At 47.7% G+C, this 19,791-nt stretch overlaps 1 protein-coding gene across 1 annotated transcript in view; it reads right to left on the minus strand.

Annotated features, from left to right (window-relative positions):
- The window catches only part of LOC137521716 (tetraspanin-4-like), a 181,149-nt gene that overhangs the window by 84,620 nt on the left and 76,738 nt on the right, over window positions 1-19,791 (minus strand). Inside the window, exon 2 of the mRNA XM_068241373.1 lies at window positions 5,133-5,234. The gene's annotated coding sequence lies outside the window, so the exon portion shown is untranslated. The remainder of the gene's footprint in view (window positions 1-5,132; window positions 5,235-19,791) is intronic.

Below are 19,791 nucleotides of genomic sequence, written 5' to 3' on the forward strand. Positions count from 1 at the left end.
GCTGCTTTTCTCAGAAAAAAATCATGGTATTCACACAGCAAAAGATAGGGTTTTAACAACGGTTTGAAGCCTGCAGCTCTGGAAGCCTGTGTTGCAAGATGTAGCTGGTGTAGGGTCGCCTGAATTACTTGGCCAAACAGAGAGCTGTGTAATAGCACAGAAAGCATCTGTGCTGCATGGAATTCAGCTTCCAAACCAGATGACAAGTTTCCCAGCACAGTCTTCTTGCTCTGTGTTTCCAGGCTTCTCTCAGCTCGTACAAAAAGCATTCTCCTTGCTCTATTGCTTTCCTTATTTAATATAAGTTTTCATCAGCATCCAAGTGGCCCTTAGAGACGATTCCCATAGAGGTAGCGGTGAAATTAATGTAACTGGTAATCCGGTAACCGCCGCCCCGCCTGCAGTGCCTGAGACAATATAGCGCTTCAGATAAGAATAACTCCGCTATTGATTGATGTCATTTATCAGTAAAGCAGAGCTGTGGAGGGTGTGTGTGAGGGATAGAAGCTCTGACTGAGATATTTATTGCCCCTTTCCACATTGGGAGCGCTGAAGATTGTTTTAATATCAGATACATTGCTGGGATGCAACAATGGCCCAAACTGATTTCCTGCCTTGTCAGAGGCGTGACATTTCTAGTCATAGAGAGGAATGAGCAGGAATTTCCAAGCCTGGCCTGTATGTTAGGCCAACTTAAACTCACACAGAGAATCCGGACAACCAGAGGAAGCCCATGTGATCCCATCTAACAATCATTTATGGCCATGTCACACACTTTCGTTAAAGAGGAACTCCAGTGAAAATGATTTAATAAAAATGCTTAATTCTTACAATAATTATGTATAAATGATTTAGTCAGTGTTTGCCCATTTTAAAATCTTTCCTCTCCCTGATTTACATTCTGACATTTATCACATGGTGACAGTTTTACTGCTGGAAGGTGATGTCACTGGAAGGAGATGCTGCTTGCTTTTTTGGCAGTTGGAAACAGCTGTCATTTCCCACAATCCAACAAGGCTCCCACAGTGTGATGTCAGGACCTCAGAGCTGTGAGGTGCTGACATCACACTATGGGTGGGGTTTCACCACAATATCAGCCATACAGAGCCCCCTGATGATCCGTTTGAGAAAAGGAATAGATTTCTCATGGGAAAGGGGTATCAGCTACTGATTGGGATGAAGTTCAATCCCTGGTCACGGTTTCTCTTTAAGTGATGCCCATACCGATTGGCACCAAGTCCCTAGGGCGGGGGTGCCCATTTATCTATGATCACTGCTTTCTGGCTCTCTTTTGGTTCTAAGAGCTTCCCCCAAAGGCCAAAGGAGGAGAATATGTTGCCTAGTTTTCACCCATAGAGCCTAGACCATTATTGATTGAGGGAGGGAGGTGTGGCGGAGGATGTATGTAAAATGGTATGCTAACCCTGGAGACGGGGGTGGGGGGAGCAGCAGGACTGAAGAGTCATCCATTTTTGTTTAAAGGATAAAAGAGCAAAGTAAATAGGAAAACAGAGCAGGCATTTAGTGGAAGCTATGCTGATGCCCACCGCTCCCCTGTTCTCCTTTCTGAATCTCCGATCCTACCTTAATGCCCCCCAGCAGCCTCTTCCGGGTTGGCCAAGTCGGGTATATAAACCAGTTTCCAGAATGTAAGACATATGCCATTGACTAAGGCCTTGTGCACATTATAAATTGGCAGCACTATCGCAAGTGCTGAGCGATTTGTTGAGCTTTTTTTAAGCGCTTTTCCCTGCGCTTTGCGCTTGGAAAAGCGCTTTTGCAGAGTGATTCGTTTCGTCAGAAAGTGAACTCTTTGACCCAGAAATGAATAAATACAATGTATTTATTCATAAAAGTGCTGGGGAAATTGCTATACCTGCCATTAAGCCAAAGTACTCAGAAAATGGTACATGTAGCGTGATTGCGATTTCAATAAAGTCGAAACACTTACATGTGAACACTCTCATTGGGAATCATTGCACAAGCGCTTTTGGGGGTGATTTCTAAAATCGGCAGCGCTTAAAAAAACCTGCAAGCGCTCATAGTGTGAATGGGTCCTTAATGCGATGGCACAAGACTGTTTCTAATATTATCTTCCTTAGTCAGGAAGAGTTTAGTAAAGAGTGTAGGGAGCTGGTGGAGTGGTGTACGGACCTTGCCCATCTCCTCCTTGCTATTTCTTACAGTCTGGAAACTTTTGGAGCCAGAGCCTTCTGTCATGCTCCCCTACCTTTTGGAATGCCGTGCCACGCACAATTAAAGACAGCTCCAACCTTTATATCAATTCAAAACTTTAACATTTTTGGCCTTTAATACAAAACTGAAGAGCCACCTGTTTAGTCTGGCCTTTATGATCACATAACCTCTTCCCCTGTAACACATCACTATGTACTGATCTGAGACAAGCTTACATGCTTTGGGTCCTACAGGAGAAAAGCGCTTTACAAATGTGTTGTTGTTGTTGTTATTGAGTGAATTCATATACCTATCCCTTTTACATTGCTTGCCTGTGTATTTGCGATATGGGACCGAATTTGGCTGCTGTTTTTTTCATCTACGGTAGATCTAATAAATTACAGTAGCGTTGAAAGACCACCCCAAGGATTTCCTGGTATATTTGAACTAGCGCATCGATTCCTGGAAGATTCCATCAAAGTGTTCAATTATTACAGCAGCAAAATGGATGTGTGCAAAGCTACTCTTAGAAGCTACAGAAGCCATCAGATCAAAAGGACAGCCTCAATCTTCCATTCACTTCAGAGATATGATACAACCCCCCCCCCCCCCCCCCCCCTCCTTGTTTATTTTCTGCTCACAGCTATCAGGGATAGATGCTAAATTTGCTTCATATAGAGAAAGAAGCAGTAAGAGAAAGCACAGGAGGGAGCGTGAGAGAAGGAAGGGGGGAGAGAACAGAGAAATGAGAAGTATTTTGGTATGTGGAATTCAATTTTCACCACATCCAGTGGTTACTAGGAGACGGGGTGACCGCTGACCCTGATGCTCTGAAGCTTGTGGCTTCCTCTGGGTGTCAGTGACTGGGCTGTACTGGAAGAGCTGCCTGCCCCGACCTTTCACTGCCTTGGAGTTTCATTACAGCAGCCCTGGAGACAATCAATGAATCTACAGCGCAGAGTCTGAGCTCTGCCTCTCCAGACAACCTGTTTGAATTTACTGCCTTGTGTGCTGTAATTCTTCAGAGGGCCGTACACGCCACACTCTTCCCAGCAGCGGCGGTGCTCAGCCATGTACACAAATCACAAGGCAACCTTACAGGAATTGCTTATCAAAACATCTGAAATCAGAACCGTCAGATTAAGATTCTCATTATCCGAGGCTCAGCGCACATGGAAGGAATCCCAGTGTATAAGCGGCATGCTTAAAGGGACCCGGCAGTTAGAGAAATATGAAGGCATCAGTGGCATAGGGATCACCATAGCAGCTGCAATAGGGCCTATAACCAAGGGAGGGGCTGGTCTGAGTGGCCGGTGGCAATAAAGGGGCCCACGGTGGGCCTCATGGAGACTCATGGTGGGCCCCCTGATGTGATGGTGCAGTAGAGGTAGCCAGATGTGACCCCCACCATTTCCCCATGCAGAGTAGTGCGTGTGGACTGTAGAGTATAGGTGACAAGTGACTTACCTCTACAGGCTCCACCAGTCATCTGCAGTCTCCCTCTCATTCCATGACCCACCATCAGGCTAATTGAGAGAAAGAGCACTCTAATCATAAAGACAGGGATGCCTGGAGACTAGATTGTCCATGGTAACTGGAGAGTTGAGTCAAGTGTTCTTCCCAGAAATTATTTTCCAGCTGGAGGCAAGAAAAAGTAGCTGGGTGGGGCGCAACGAGAAAATGCAGAGCCGGCACTTCTCTGTGCGGCTCGGCTTACAGCATAGGAGGAGGATGAGGAGGTTAGCTAATAACAGCCGGGAGCTCACCGAAATTAGCCGAGTGGAGCACCCGGCTAAAAGAGCCTGGGGAGAACACTAGAGTCACTTCTCTCCTGCATGGGGGAAAGGAGAAGGTGGGGGTCACATCTAGCTACCCATACTGAGGGGATGCACGGACCACTTTTGACTTCAGTCCCTATACTGTAGTGCCCCTCTGACTACTCATACTGAGGGGCTACCTATACTCGGGGGGGGGGGGGGGGCGTTCTAGCTATCAATACTTGGGGGGGGGACTATTTCTGACTTCAGTCCCTATACTGTAGTGCCCCTCTGACTACTCATACTGAGGGGCTACCTATACTCTGGGGGGGGCGTTCTAGCTATCAATACTTGGGGGGGGGACTATTTCTGACTGCAGTCCCTATACTGTAGTGCCCCTCTGACTACTCATAATGAGGGGCTACCTATACTCTGCGGGGGGCGTTCTGGCTATCAATACTTGGGGGGGGGGGGACTATTTCTGACTGCAGTCCCTATACTGTAGTGCCCCTCTGACTACTCATACTGAGGGGCTACCTATACTCTGGGGGGGGGGGGGCGTTCTAGCTATCAATACTTGGGGGGGGGGCCTATTTCTGACTGCAGGGCCCCTCTGACTACTCATACTGTGGGGCTACCTATACTAAGGGGGGGGGGGCGTTCTGGGGGGGGGGGGGCTACTTCTAGCTATACATCGGGGAGTACCTCTGGCTACCGATACGTACCGTAGATTTTTGTTGTGGGGGGGAGGAGCAAAATTGGGGTTCCATGATTTCTAGCTATGCCCCAGTGAAGTCTGCCATATTAATTTCCTGTTAATCAATTTCATTAGTCAGGCTGTCCAGCAGATCTCTTTGACGTGCTCAGTAGGCAGTAGCAGTGTTAGGGAGGCTTGCCCAAGGTCTCCTTACTGAATAAGTGCTGGCTTACTGAATAGGAAAAACAAGGAAATAGAGCCAGTAGCGTAGCTTAGGAGCTCTAGGCCCCAGTGTGAGTTTTACATTGGGCCCCTATAAGCGCTTTTTATATAACAATTGATAAGTAGCACAAAAGCCTGCCCAGGACAGCTGCAGTTTCAGAGAGGTGTTAGAGGGGAGTAGAACAGTCTATTCATGATTACTAACATGTACTGTAAATGCAGTGCTGTTCTCTATGGGCGGGGTGTTCAGAACACAACACAGAGGTAGACATAATACTTACTTTAGTCTCACAGGAAGTAGCAGTCGGGTTCCCAAGATGCTCTCTGGTCTCTGTTTGGTTCACTTCAGCCCGCGTTTTCAGTTATTCTCTGAAGAGAGCTCTCTACAAGATGAAGCAACACATTCTGTTACATTCAGTTCTGTATGTTATTTAGCTTTGCCTGCCAAGCAGCAGCAGTTATAGTATTTACACAAACAAGGAATAGAACATGTTATGTTATATAAACTAAAAGATTTGACCATACAATTTAAAGGACCCGCGAAAAAAGTAAGCAATTTAAATCAGACAGAAACGACAGGATTAGTCCATCTCCTCATGGGGGATTCTCAGTTTAACTGTCAACATATTTAAAATACCACTCAGCATCCCTACTCACTTGCACACTCTTTTGTCAGTTAGACTTGGCAACAACTGTTCAGGAAATGCATTTGAAAACAAAGAAAACCCTGAGAATCCCCCATTAGCAGATGGACAAGTCCAAAACATGTTGGTTCTTTTAGATTGTAACTGCTGGGGTGGTCCTTTAACATCTTACATCCCTGACTGTCCTATAACTGCTGCTTTTTATATACTGAGCAAAGCACGTTGTAGTTCTTAGGAAGGAGGCATTTTACAGCATCATGTGACATAAGGCTACAGTCCTGCCTAGTGAAGTACCGTACTTCCTGAATCAAGCTACAGAACATTATATAAAGTTCGGTGCACTGGAAATGAAGCATGTCACAGAGTCTCATGCATACTGGGTAGCAAGTTTCACTTTATGTGTGGGGTTGCTCTTCAAGGTTTCATATATTTACACATAGGCAGGGTTCACAACGGTTTGCGCAGAAAATGTGAATGCTTTTTACATGCAAATGTTTGCGTTCGTCTGCTTTACAACACATGTGTTTTGTCACAGCACCTAATGATTGCTTATTAGAAAATGTGCACAATGTGCAAAATAATGCTGACAGGGTGCAAAATGAGCATTTTGAGTACAGGCAGTCCCCGACTTACGAACACCCGACTTATGAATGATACGCCGATACGAACAGCATGGAATATGTGTTGCCATGGGAACAAGTAAAAAAAAAATTCAAATTGGACTTGTAGTTTTTGAGAAAATCAATTTTAAAATATTCAAAGAAATAATGGCTTTAAAACTTGTATAAGCAGGTACAGAGGTGACACAGAGGGGGATACTGGAGGCACAGGGGACAGAGATGGCACAATGTTCTGACTTAAAGTGAACCTCCGGACTAAAAATCTACTCAGCAGAACTGAAAAGGCTTGGTGTTTCTTTAACAGTTTCACAGCATCAGAACTTTGTTTTTCTTACCAAAGCATCATTTTTAGCTGCATTTTTAGCTAAGCTCCACCCATCAAAGAAAACTGCCCGGGCTTTTTTTCCCTGATGCTGTGCAAAGCATGATGGGATTTCCTATGTTGTTATTGATGTTGCCTAGCACCTGGGAGGTGTGATTAGCACACATGACAGTTGGAACTGTGTCTCATGCTCCCTGTCACCTCCTTTCAACCAAAAAGATGGCTGCCCTCATGAAATCAAACATTTGCCTGTTCTTTTAAAACAGGGTGGGTAAGAGATTATATTATCTATCTATTTTAATTAACATAACTAATGTAACTTAATGACAGTATGTTTGTTTAGGCTGAAGTTCCTCTTTAAGAACAAATTCAGGTTAAGAATGAACCTACAGTCCCTATCTCGTTCGTTAACTGGGGACTACCTGTAAACCTGTAATAAGGGGGGAAAAAGTTACTCCAGTTGAAGAAGGTGGTTTGGCGCTTGGCCGGGCACCGCTTTAGCAGTAATGCTATAGTGTGTGCGCACGTAACAGTAATTCAGGGTTTCGGCGATCGCCAGACCTATAATTATTTCTCCCTCTGAGTTGCTATGGCTCAGAGGAAAAATAGTATTTAACGCTGCCGGGAATTTGAGGGGAAGTAGACTGAACCATCATTCGGCTCTGCTTTCCACCTCAGCTCAGAATAGGGATGAAATCCTGACTATCGCACTCCTGTGTCAAGAGGTGTAGCTTATAACTTGGGGGGGGGGGGGGGGGGGTAGAAGGCTCCCAATAGGGAATAAAATATTTTAAACACGAGAGGTAAGAGATGTCTTACCTCCCCTTATGAATCAGCCAGACTTATGGGGCCAATAAATTTACTGCACACAACAAAAGATAGGACAACGCGTTTCATGGGAGTGCTCCGCTTCTTCAGGTCAATGCCAAAAACAATGTGCCAAGTGGCTGAGGTGAAGGGGTGTGTGCACCAGAGGCTTCCTCACATAACTGCCAAGTCTAGCCATAGGCCAACATTACCAACAGCATCGCTGATGCCCTATGTTTGCATCACCCTGTGCCCTTTCACCAGCTTTATATATATAAATGTACCTGTAGAGAGGAACATGACACTAATTGAATTCTACAGGGGAAAATGCATACTGAGCGGGACATTAAAATTAATTGCCTCTTATGTAGATGTAATAGAATGATGCTGGGGAGAGATGTTTTTAATTTACTGCTGCTGTCCACAGAGACACAGGGATCTTACACACTTGTCAGCATGTATGCAGATGAGCTCAGGGACTACCAGACATCTCAGGTAGTTTGTTAATTTGTAGAAGTTGTCCAAATTAAGCTGCTTCCTTCTGCACTAAAAAACTGGAGCATCAGGATAAAACGAGGACAAGGTGAGTCTGAAGCTAACAACCAAACAGCTGACGGTCACCACCAGATATGTTGTCTAGGTCACTGTATAGTGATCACAGAGCTCTTGTGTCTGTGTGTTCCAATAGGTGAAAGCCACAATCCATCACTCATGTTCATGGAAGATACCTGGAGGAGGATGGTCTCTCTTGCACCATATATAAGCAGGGTTGTAAATAGTGATCATGCCACCCTTCATCCATCTCCACCTGCATAACCAACAGAATATACACAGCTAAAACCAGGGTTGTGGAGTCGGAGTTAAGGAGTCGTAGCAATTTTTGGGTACCTGTAGTTGGAGTTGGTTGTTTCATAAACTGAGTTGTGAGTTGGAGTCGGATGATTTTTGTATCCACTCCATAGTCCTACAGTGCTGTGATGTCGGAGTTGAGGAGTTCGAGCAAACTTGGCTATCTGAAGTCGGTAGTTTCATAAACTGAGGAGACGGAGTTGGAGTCAGGTGATTTTTGGATCGACTCCACAGCCCTGGCTAAAACATTAACTAAGAGGGCAATTATGTTCAGCCACACAGAAAGGGGGTCTGAACCACTCAACCTACCTCTAATACAGGGGCCTCCATTCAATATGGCTACCTCCTTCCAATACTGGGATCTCCCACCATAGCAGGTGGTGTTGTGGTCACACTTGTTATGGGTGGAGGTAATCGTGGTGGCCACACTTGTTACACAATGGCCAGAAGATGAACACCTAGGATGCTGGGGCTACCACATGATTTTTAGTATGTATGTTCTCCCTGTGTTTGCATGGGGTTCCTCTGGACACTCTGGTCTCCTCCCCCATCCCAATAACATACAGGTAAATTGGCTTCCCCTAAATGGGACCTAGAATACGATGGACCTATGACAATGGTAGGTATTGGGTTGTGAGGGACAGTTAGTGACATGACTACATATTATGAAAAAGCACTGCGGAAGATGTTGGCGCTATATAAATCAGGGCTGTGGAGTCGGAGTCGAGAAGTCGGAGTAATTTTGAATACCTGGAGTCGGTGGTTTCAGTAAACTGAGGAGTCTAAGTCGGATGATTTTTGAACCAAATCCATAGCCTTTTGTAAAAATTAGACTAAGGAGTCGTAGTTGAGGAGTCAGTAATTTTGAGTACCTGGAGTCGGGGTTGGTGGTTTCATAAAATGGGGAGTCGGATGATTTTTGTACCGACTCCACAGCCCTGATATAAATACTAAATAATTATACTGTAGTTATGTCCCTGTTAGCAAATGTCTGGATATACCCTCCTGTGCCTAATAATAAGTATGGACGCACATACATGACAGACTACATAGAGTAGCAGATCACTGCTTTCACCAACCAGAACACAGAGACAGTAGATTGTTGTCTGGAGAACTGTTATATACAGCGGCAGCCATCATCTCAGCAGAGGAAAACCTAGCACCTGTACAACAACAAATATCATTGAAATAATATTTGAGGACTCGAAGCGCATACGCATGGTTTAGACCAGTAATTGGATGATTGGTGAATTGTGGTACAGAGGAAGAATTCTACAAATATACAAAAAAAAGGCTAGGCTAAACAGATGGCTATGAATAATTCCATGGATGAGCTGTCTTTACTGGGTATTGTGATGATTTGCTCAGCTGCCTGTGCAGACAGGCAGCCTTTTGACCATTGTGTAGGTTTGCATGCTGCAGGACTCTGGAAAGAAGAGCTTCTGTCAGTTTTGCAGCTTGTGCTTGCAGAGGAATTTGCATACGTTGTCATGCAAATTGCCTGGCCACATTCATTGGAGGCGTGTACTATAAGTACTATGTCTTTCCCACAATGCTTCGCTGGTCATTAGAGTTGGGCCGAACCTCCGATTTTCGGTTCGCGAACCGGGTTCGCGAACTTTCGCGAAAGGTTCGGTTCGCGTTAAAGTTCGCGAACCGCAATAGACTTCAGTGGGGATGCGAAGTTTGAAAAAAAAATTAATTATGCTGGCCACAAAAGTGATGGAAAAGATGTTTCAAGGGGTCTAACACCTGGAGGGGGGGATGGCGGAGTGGGATACATGCCAAAAGTCCCCGGGAAAAATCTGGATTTGACGCAAAGCAGCGTTTTAAGGGCAGAAATCACATTGAATGTTAAATGACAGGCCTAAAGTGCTTTCAAACATCTTGCATGTGTATACATCAATCAGGTAGTGTAATTAAGGTACTGCTTCACACTGACGCACCAAACTCATCGTGTAACGCACCGCAAACAGCTGTTTGTGTAGTGACGGCCGTGCTGGACTGGTGCGCACCATGGCGAGAGTGCAGGTTTTGGTGGCTTTACAGCCCATATGGTCAGTCACCTGGCTGATGTAGCTGAATGACAGAACAGTGACTGTCCAGCTGATCAAATTTGGTCTGACCACAATGAGGCAACGACCTTATTATCGTGGGTGTGCCCCCCGAGACACTCATCTAGGCGCCGGTCATTGCTCCATTGTGATACGCAAGCCCCTTCACCACGGCAAGGTAATGATCACGAAGGGGAATGGGCGCATGTTCATGCCTTTTCTTTTGTTGTTGCAGCTGCCCGCAGTGCAGCCAGAAAAATTAGGCAGTCATGTACACGCACCCGAAAAATTATTACAGCGGCCGCTGCTAGCAGCGGCCTAAAAAATTCAGCAATCCGCCTGGAGTCCCGGACCCTGTTGGTGGTGGCGGAGAAGGTAGTGAAGCGGCCTGCAGGCAGACATGCTGTGTGGAGGGACTGGGAGCGACTTAGTCTTCTTGGGGCAGGCCAGGCAGCCAGTCACACGGCGTGCAGGCAGAGATGCTGTATGTGCGGGGACTGACTTAGTCTTGGGGCGGGCAGCAGCCCTCCGGGATCCATGCCTCATTCATTTTTATAAAGGTGAGGTACTTAACACTTTTGTGACTTAGGCGACTTCTCTTCTCTGTGACAATGCCTCCAGCTGCGCTGAAGGTCCTTTCTGAGAGGACGCTTGCGGCAGGGCAGGAGAGAAGTTGGATGGCAAATTGGGACAGCTCTGGCCACAGGTCAAGCCTGCGCACCCAGTAGTTCAAGGGTTCCTCATCGCTGTTCACAGCAGTGTCTACATCCACACTTAAGGCCAGGTAGTCGGCTACCTGCCGTTCCAGGCGTTGGTGGAGGGTGGATCCGGAAGGGCTACGGCGAGGCGTTGGACTAAAGAACGTCCGCATGTCCGACATCACCATGAGATCGCTGGAGCGTCCTGTCTTTGACTGCGTGGACACGGGAGGAGGATTAGTGGCAGTGGTACCTTGCTGGCGTTGTGCCGTCACATCACCCTTAAAGGCATTGTAAAGCATAGTTGACAGCTGGTTCTGCATGTGCTGCATCCTTTCCACCTTCCGGTGAGTTGGTAACAGGTCCGCCACTTTGTGCCTGTACCGAGGGTCTAGTAGTGTGGCCACCCAGTACAGCTCATTCCCCTTGAGGTTTTTTATACGGGGGTCCCTCAACAGGCAGGACAGCATAAAAGACGACATCTGCACAAAGTCGGATCCAGTACCCTCCATCTCCTCTTGCTCTTCCTCAGTGACGTCAGGTAAGTCAACCTCCTCCCCCCAGCCGCGAACAATACCACGGGAAGGTTGCGCAGCACAAGCCCCCTGCGACGCCTGCTGCGGTTGTTCTCCTGCCGCTGTCCCCTCCTCCTCCTCCTCCTCCCCCAAAGAAACACCTTGCTCATCATCCTCTGAGTCTGACTCATCTTCTGCACATGACCTCTCTTCTTCCTCCTCCTCCCCCCTCTGTGCTGCCGCAGGTGTTGAGGAAACAGCTGGGTCTGATGAAAATTGGTCCCATGCCTGTTCCTGCCGTAACGGTTCCTGGTCACGCTCATTCGCAGCTTCATCCGCCACTCTACGCACAGCACGCTCCAAGAAGTACGCGTAGGGAATTAAGTCGCTGATGGTGCCCTCACTGCGGCTCACCAGGTTGGTCACCTCCTCAAACGGCCGCATGAGCCTGCATGCATTTTTCATCATTGTCCAGTTGTCGGGCCAGAACATCCCCATCTTCCCAGACTGTTTCGTTCTACTCCAGTTGTAGAGGTACTGGGTGACGGCTTTCTTCTGTTCTAGCAGGCGGGAGAACATGAGGAGGGTCGAGTTCCAGCGAGTGGGGCTATCGCAAATGAGGCGTCTCACCGGCATGTTGTTTTTACGCTGAATTTCTGCAAATCGTGCCATGGCTGTGTAAGAGCGCCTCAAATGCCCACAGAACTTCCTGGCCTGCTTCAGGACATCCGCTAAGCCAGGGTACTTTGCCACAAATCTTTGAACCACCAGATTCATGACATGTGCCATGCAGGGTATGTGTGTCAGCTTCCCCATATGCAAAGCGGCAAGCAGATTGCTGCCGTTGTCGCACACCACGTTGCCTATCTCCAGGTGGTGCGGGGTCAGCCACTCATCCACCTGTTTCTTAAGAGCAGCCAGGAGAGCTGCTCCAGTGTGACTCTCCGCTTTGAGACAAGCCATGTCTAAGATGGCGTGACACCGTCGTACCTGGCATGCAGCATAGGCCCTGCGGAGCTGGGGCTGTGTAGCTGGAGAGGAGAACTGCCACTCAGCCAAGGAGGAGGAGGAGGACAGCGAAGAGCATGTAGCAGGAGGAGAGGAGGTGGCAGGAGGCCTGCCTGCAAGCCGTGGAGGTGTCACAATTTGGTCCGCCGCTTTCTGCTTGCCATCGTTCACCACCAGGTTCACCCAATGGGCTGTGTAGGTAATGTAGCGGCCCTGCCCGTGCTTGGCAGACCAGGCATCCGTGGTCAGGTGTACCCTTGACCCAACGCTCTTCGCAAGAGATGACACCACTTGCCTCTCAACTTCACGGTGCAGTTGGGGTATGGCCTTTCTGGAAAAATAAGTGCGGCCTGGCATCTTCCACTGCGGTGTTCCGATGGCCACAAATTTACGGAAGGCCTCAGAGTCCACCAGCCGGTATGGTAACAGCTGGCGAGCTAACAGTTCCGCCACGCCAGCTGTCAGACGCCGGGCAAGGGGGTGACTGGCCAAAAGTGGCTTCTTCCGCTCAAACATTTCCTTCACGGACACCTGACTGCTGCTGTGGGCAGAGGAGCAGGAACCGCTCAAGGGCAGAGGCGGAGTGGAGGAGGGTGCCTGTGAAGGTGCAAGGGAGAGAGCGGCATAAGCAGATGATGCACCTGAAGGAGGAAGAGGAGAAGGAGGGTGACTTTGCTTTTGTGTGCTGCTGCTGCTTTTGCTCAGGTGGCCATCCCATTGCTGTTTGTGCCTTTTCTGCAGGTGCCTTCGTAAGGCACTTGTCCCTACGTGAGTGTTGGCCTTTCCACGGCTCAATTTTTGTTGGCAGAGCGAACAGATGGCTTTGGTCCGATCTGAGGCACACACATTAAAAAATTTCCACACCGCTGAGCCACCCTGGGATGTGGGCACTATGGGGACCTCAGCAGCTGATGCTGAAGGGCAAGTTGGCTGGCTGTACATAGGTGGCGAATCTGGCGATACATGGTGCCGGACTCTGCCACCAGCTGTTTCTGACGAAGAGCTGCCCCAGCTTCTTTCAGCAACTTCTATCCTCCTACTACTCTCTGACTCCCCCTCTGAACTGTCCCCCTCTTCATCTCCTCTATTGGGAACATACAGAGGATCCCTATCATCGTCATCATCGTAATCATCCTGCCCAGCTTCGCTTGCCTCAGAAAAATCCAAATGTGTAGGTCCTTCATCCTCCTTACACGTTACATCCATAGTGTTGTCGCGTAACGCAGACATATGAGCTGGTGAAAATTCATCTGGCTGTAACAATGGCTGTGCATCAGTGATTTCACCACCACTAAATAATTCTTGCGAAGTGTCAAATGCAGCGGAAGTGGTGCTAGTAGTAGCGCTGGTGGCTGAGCAAGATGAGGTGTTCTGTGTCGCTAAATACTCAACCACGTCCTGACAATCTTGGGAGGTGATGGGACGTGCCTTCTTCCGAGCACTGTACTGTGGGCCAGGTCCACACGAAATTACATTTACACGACCTCGCGCAGACCTGCCGGGTGGCCTTCCTCTGCCTCTGCCACTACCTCTTCCTCTTCCTCTACCTGTTTTGTCCATATCGGGTATGCACGGAGTGGTATATCACACTGCGTGCACTCACGTAGGTAGGTGGGTTCACTTAACTGCACAGGTATGCGCACTGATGCGGTGGGTTCACTGAACAGTACAGGTATACAGTGGCGGGTTCACTGAACACAACAGGTATGCAGTGGCGTGTTCACTAAACAGGTATACAGTGGCAGGTCCACTGAACAGAACAGGTATACAGTGGCAGGTCCACTGAACAGAACAGGTATACAGTGGCGGGTTCACAGAACAGGTATACAGTGGCGGGTCCACTGAACAGAACAGGTATACAGTGGCGGGTTCACAGAACAGGTATACAGTGGCGGGTCCACTGAACAGAACAGGTATACAGTGGCGGGTTCACAGAACAGGTATACAGTGGCAGGATCACTGAACAGGTATGCAGTGGCAGGATCACAGTACAGGTATGCAGTGGGCTGAGGGCTCACTGAACAGAACAGGTATGCTGTGGCAGGATCACTGAACAGCTATGCAGTGGCAGGATCACAGTACAGGTATGCAGTGGGCTGAGGGCTCACTGAACAGAACAGGTATGCTGTGGCAGGATCACTGAACAGGTATGCAGTGGCAGGATCACAGTACAGGTATGCAGTGGGCTGAGGGCTCACTGAACAGAACAGGTATGCTGTGGCAGGATCACTGAACAGGTATGCAGTGGCAGGATCACAGTACAGGTATGCAGTGGGCTGGGGGCTCACTGAACAGAACAGGTATGCTGTGGCAGGATCACTGAACAGCTATGCAGTGGCAGGATCACAGTACAGGTATGCAGTGGGCTGAGGGCTCACTGAACAGAACAGGTATGCTGTGGCAGGATCACTGAACAGCTATGCAGTGGCAGGATCACAGTACAGGTATGCAGTGGGCTGAGGGCTCACTGAACAGAACAGGTATGCTGTGGCAGGATCACTGAACAGGTATGCAGTGGCAGTATCACAGTACAGGTATGCAGTGGGCTGAGGGCTCACTGAACAGAACAGGTATGCTGTGGCAGGATCACTGAACAGGTATGCAGTGGCAGGATCACAGTACAGGTATGCAGTGGGCTGAGGGCTCACTGAACAGAACAGGTATGCTGTGGCAGGATCACTGAACAGCTATGCAGTGGCAGGATCACAGTACAGGTATGCAGTGGGCTGAGGGCTCACTGAACAGAACAGGTATGCTGTGGCAGGATCACTGAACAGGTATGCAGTGGCAGGATCACTGAACAGGTATGCAGTGGCAGGATCACAGTACAGGTATGCAGTGGGCTGAGGGCTCACTGAACAGAACAGGTATGCTGTGGCAGGATCACTGAACAGCTATGCAGTGGCAGGATCACAGTACAGGTATGCAGTGGGCTGAGGGCTCACTGAACAGAACAGGTATGCTGTGGCAGGATCACTGAACAGGTATGCAGTGGCAGGATCACAGTACAGGTATGCAGTGGGCTGAGGGCTCACTGAACAGAACAGGTATGCTGTGGCAGGATCACTGAACAGCTATGCAGTGGCAGGATCACAGTACAGGTATGCAGTGGGCTGAGGGCTCACTGAACAGAACAGGTATGCTGTGGCAGGATCACTGAACAGGTATGCAGTGGCAGGATCACAGTACAGGTATGCAGTGGGCTGAGGGCTCACTGAACAGAACAGGTATGCTGTGGCAGGATCACTGAACAGGTATGCAGTGGCAGGATCACAGTACAGGTATGCAGTGGGCTGAGAGCTCACTGAACAGAACAGGTATGCTGTGGCAGGATCACTGAACAGGTATGCAGTGGCAGGATCACAGTACAGGTATGCAGTGGGCTGAGGGCTCACTGAACAGAACAGGTATGCTGTGGCAGGATCACTGAACAGCTATGCAGTGGCAGGATCACAGTACAGGTATGCAGTGGGCTGAGGGCTCACTGAACAGAACAGGTATGCTGTGGCAGGATCACTGAACAGCTATGCAGTGGCAGGATCACAGTACAGGTATGCAGTGGGCTGAGGGCTCACTGAACAGAACAGGTATGCAGCCAGGAAGAAGTTAAGCCTAACTAATCTTTCCCTGAGAGACAGTCTGCAGCAGCTCGCCCTACTCTGACTAATGCAGGCACACGAGTGGCCGTAATGGCCGCCGCTGCCTGCCTTATATAAGGGGGGGGTGGGGCTCCAGGGGCTAGTGTAGCCTAATTGGCTACACTGGGCCTGCTGACTGTGATGTAGAGGGTCAAAGTTGACCCTCAGGTGCATTATGGGGCGAACCGAACTTCTTCCGCAAAAGGTTCGCGTGCGGTACCCGCACGCGAACCACCTAAGTTCGCGCGAACCCCGTTCGCCGGCGAACCGTTCGGCCCAACTCTACTGGTCATAAGGATTTCGTCCTATGCACTCCTGGTGGGGTGTCAGCCTTAAGGCTCATACACACATCAGACTATGGTCTTTGGAAAATGAAAGATCACAGACCAATCTTACCACCCTTCATGTAGTATGAGAGCCATACTCTACACAGTCTTTTCTATGGAGCTGAACTCCACATCAGAAAAAAATCTTTGCAAGATGCTGCACACACAGATGCTGTACAGACACAAAAGATCAGTATCTGCAAAAGATCTGTTCCTGCCAAAAATCTGTTCCTGCAAATTGCAATGATAGTCTATGAGATCTGCAGATCATCATACACACATGATTTAACTGACATTCATCTGCAGATCAAGCAATCATCTGCAGATCTGAAAATCCATCCTGGTGGATCTGATCTGCAGATGAATGTCAGTTAAATCATGTGTGTATGATGATCTGCAGATCTCATAGACTATCATTGCAATTTGCAGGAATGGATTTTTGGCAGGAACAGATCTTTTGCAGATACTGATCTTTTGTGTCTGTACAGCATCTGTGTGTGCAGCATCTTGCAGTGATTTTTTTCTGATGTGGAGTTCAGCTCCATAGAAAAGACTGTGTAGAGTATGGATCTCATACTACATGAAGGGTGGTAAGATTGGTCTGTGATCTTTCATTTTCAAAAGACTATGGTCTGATGTGTGTATGTGGCCTTACTCTCTGTTTGAAGATCAGCTTAGAGTAATTCCTGAATCTGCGCTAGGCAGGTTTTCCCTAGTGCAGTTAGGATTGTTTATCTGTTTGTTTGTTCTGTTGCCATTGTCCTGTCCCAACGGTGGTCGACAGGAAATGGTTCTGATCTCTGTTCTTGGAGTATAGCTGGTGCAGCGGTTGCTACCAGCTATCTCTTCTGATTTGTCTCCTGGGATCGCGCTAGCCACTTTTCGCTAGCGCTGTGGATCCTTCTGTTCTGTCTCCTGGGATCGCGCTAGCCACTTTTCGCGCTAGTGCTGTGGATGCTTCTGTTCTGTCTTCCTGGATCGCGCTAGCCACTTTCGCTAGTGCTGTGGATCCTATCTCTCGCTTGTCCCTGTTTTCGTGTGTCTGTCTTGTCTGCTACGACCGCTTGCTGAAGGCTCGGTGAGGTAACCGTTAAGCAAGCGTTCGCGTCCTCTGTTTCTTGTTTGTCTGTCGATGGTTAGTTAGGCGTGCTTGTCTCTATTGTGCTTATCACGTGGAGACCACGCATAACCGCGTGCACTGTTGCGAATGAGTGCGGTGTTCGCGGTTAGCTAGCGTTTGTTATTTTCTGCACCTCCTCATTGTATGATTTGCTGTGCCTTTGCTAACCTCGTATTCTGTTCTGATCTGCCTTGTGTCACGTCTGGCGATCGCACCTCTCGCGATTGCATTCCTGTTTCATATCTGCTGTTGTGTGTGCACTGTCGCGGGGTGGCGACTAGGTTGGCGCACACACATACAACCTGTCCCTTTGCTCGTCTCATTCGCAATCGCCTCTCTTGCGATTGCGCTCTGCACTTCGTACAATTCCTGTCTGGCATTTGTGGAGGTACAGAGGATTGGTTCCTCTGCACTCCCCAGCGCCATCTGCCGACAGGAATTTTCCCTCTACGGGTGCGTAGCACCTTTTGCTGGGTGCCTGCAAATATACGCTTGTGGAGGATTTCCGCCGTGTCAGCGCACGCGTTGTGCGCTGATCACGGAGAAAGTTCCACAATCGTTACAGGTATGGTGGGGAATTCCGAAGGGTAGGTGCAGCATGACAGAGAGCTCTGGCTTCAAAGGTTTTGAGGTACACTCTGGGAGTGACCCAAGTTTATGGATTCTGCTGATCTGAGGTTGTGAGAGGTGTGGTGCAGTTTCAGCAAGTCTTTCATGTATCCAGGGCTCACATTGTGTAGGGATTTGAATGTCAACAGTCCAATCTTGAAGAGAATTCTTAATTTTACTGGTAGCCAGTGCAGTGAGCAAAGAATCGGTGTAATGTGACAGTGGGGAGGCTGGTTGGTTAAAAATCTGACAGCAGCATTCTGTTCTAATTGCAGGCGGTACAGGTCCTTGTACGTTCGTTTATATCCTCTACTTCCAGCCACATGAAGCTCAGGCATTTTACTGCCCCTACTGCTGCCCAGTTTACCACCAATGTAACAGGGGCGTGGCAAGTTTTGATGAGCAGGGCTTATACTCTAGGATTTACCATGCCTACAGGCCCCAAAGATTTAAAGTGAAACCGATGTGAAAATAAACTAATGAGATAAACAATTATATTTATCCTCCTACTCCTAAAAATGACTTTATGTATCCCAGGATCTTATTTTATATTTAACCACTTCACCGCTGAGGGGTTTTACCCCCTGAGCACCAGAGCAATTTTCACCTTTCAGCGCTCCTTCCATTCATTCGTCTATAACTTTATCATTACTTATCGCAATGAAATGAACTATATCTTGTTTTTTCCGCCACCAATTAGGCTTTCTTTAGGTGGGACATTATGCCAAGAATTATTTTATTCTAAATGTGTTTTAATGGGAAAATAGGAAAAATGTGGGGAAAAAATTAATTATTTTTCAGTTTTCGGCCATTTTAGTTTTTAAATAATGCATGCTACTGTAATTAAAACCCATGAAATGTATTTGCCCTTTTGTCCCGGTTATAAAACCGTTTAAATTATGTCCCTATCACAATGTTTGGCGGCAATATTTTATTTGGAAATAAAGGTGCATTTTTTTCAGTTTTGCGTCCATCCCTAATTACAAGCCCATAGTTTATAAAGTAACAGTGTTATACCCTCTTGACATAAATATTTAAAAAGTTCAGTCCCTAAGGTAACTATTTATGTATTTTTTTAATTGTAAATTTTGGAATTTTTTTTAATTACAAAAAAAAAAAAAAAAATGGGGAGTGTGGGAGGTAATAAGTTAATTTTTTGTGTAACACTAATTTATTTCTATGTAAAAAATGCTTAGGGTGTAGTTTTACTATTTGGCCACAAGATGGTAACAGTAACTTTTTGTGTATTGCGACCTGCAAGTAGTAGGAGGCTGTGAGTGTTTGTTTTTTCTCACAATGATCGTGCTGCCCATCGGAGAGCAGCGGATCATTGCGGGGCTTAGATCAACGAACAAGAATGGATTTTCCCGTTCATTGATCTCCGGGCGAGCGGGTGGCGGCGTGTTTACTAGCAGCGGGCGGCGTGTTTACAAGCGGGAGTTCGGGCAGCGGCGGGAGCGCGGAAAGTACGGATTTCTCCGTCCCTGGGGGTTAAAGGATGGAAAAAGGGACGGAGAAATTCATACGTGCGGGGGTAAAGTGGTTAAACATTTACAATGTAGGTTGAATGTTTTACTGTCTCTAATCAGTGGCAGCCTATTAAGTGTCCCAGAGTTAGAAAAAGGTCAATAGTTCATGTATTTTATCTCTCCCTGCCCTCAGAAGTTGTATTCTGCCAGGAAAACTTTTTTGGCTGTAATTAGCTTATCAGTGATGTTTACTATATTCCT

Source organism: Hyperolius riggenbachi, chromosome 6 (genome assembly GCF_040937935.1).
Source record: "Hyperolius riggenbachi isolate aHypRig1 chromosome 6, aHypRig1.pri, whole genome shotgun sequence".
NCBI classification, from domain to species: Eukaryota; Metazoa; Chordata; class Amphibia; order Anura; family Hyperoliidae; genus Hyperolius; species Hyperolius riggenbachi.